The sequence below is a fragment of the Rattus norvegicus genome, chromosome 1, assembly GCF_021556685.1.
Source record: "Rattus norvegicus strain SHRSP/BbbUtx chromosome 1, alternate assembly SHRSP_T2T, whole genome shotgun sequence".
NCBI lineage: Eukaryota > Metazoa > Chordata > Mammalia > Rodentia > Muridae > Rattus > Rattus norvegicus.
In genome coordinates this window covers 186554130-186554836 of record NC_141534.1, presented here as the reverse complement: position 1 = coordinate 186554836, position 707 = coordinate 186554130, and the positions used below count along the sequence as shown (strand labels likewise).

Below are 707 nucleotides of genomic sequence, written 5' to 3'. Positions count from 1 at the left end.
CAAACAATATGTAGATGGAAATCTTTGAAAACAAATGCTACAAAACAATCCAGCAATATCTGAAAAGGATTTATACTATAACCAAAGGAAACTTGTCCCAGAAATACTAGGTTGGTTTAGCACATGAAGGTCAAAAATGAAATATGCCACATTAGTGAAACAGGAATAAAACACAAACAGATGAATAGACCATGGAGAAAACTTCAACACCCTTATAATAAAACACTCAATAAGCTTGAAGTGGAAAAAAAGTTCCTCAAGTTCTTCAAGGGCTTTGAAGCTGAATTCATACTTAATAGCAAAAGACTGAGTGTTTTCTCCCAAAAATCATGATCAGGACTGCCCCTAGAGAAACTGCAGGTGTGGCTGCTGTGTCACGTGTGTGTCAGTAGGTGGCAGAGAGGAGAGACTATGTCTATGTTCAATGTTCCGACCTGTGAACATCTGAATAGATTAGTAGCCTAATGCTCCTTGAAAAAGAAAGGAAGGAAGGAAGGAAGGAAGGAAGGAAGGAAGAAAGAAGGAAGGAAGGAAGGAAAGAAAGGAAGGAAGAAAGAAAGGAAGGAGAAAAGAGGGAAAAAAAGCAAATCCAAGATGACTATCAGTGTGGCAGTGTTAGGCACAGACAGGGAGCTAGCCTGAGATGACCAGCAGTCCAGCACACTCAGGCCACGGCAGACCGCTCAAGCTGACCCCTGCCTTGTGTC

The 707-nt window shown here is 41.4% G+C and overlaps 1 non-coding gene across 1 annotated transcript; it reads left to right on the top strand.

Moving 5' to 3' along the window:
• Positions 1-338: 338 nt before the first annotated feature.
• LOC120100417 (small nucleolar RNA SNORA17) lies at positions 339-469 on the top strand. The gene has a single exon (XR_015655948.1). It is a non-coding gene; the product is annotated as a small nucleolar RNA SNORA17 (small nucleolar RNA).
• The last annotated feature ends 238 nt before the right edge of the window (positions 470-707 follow it).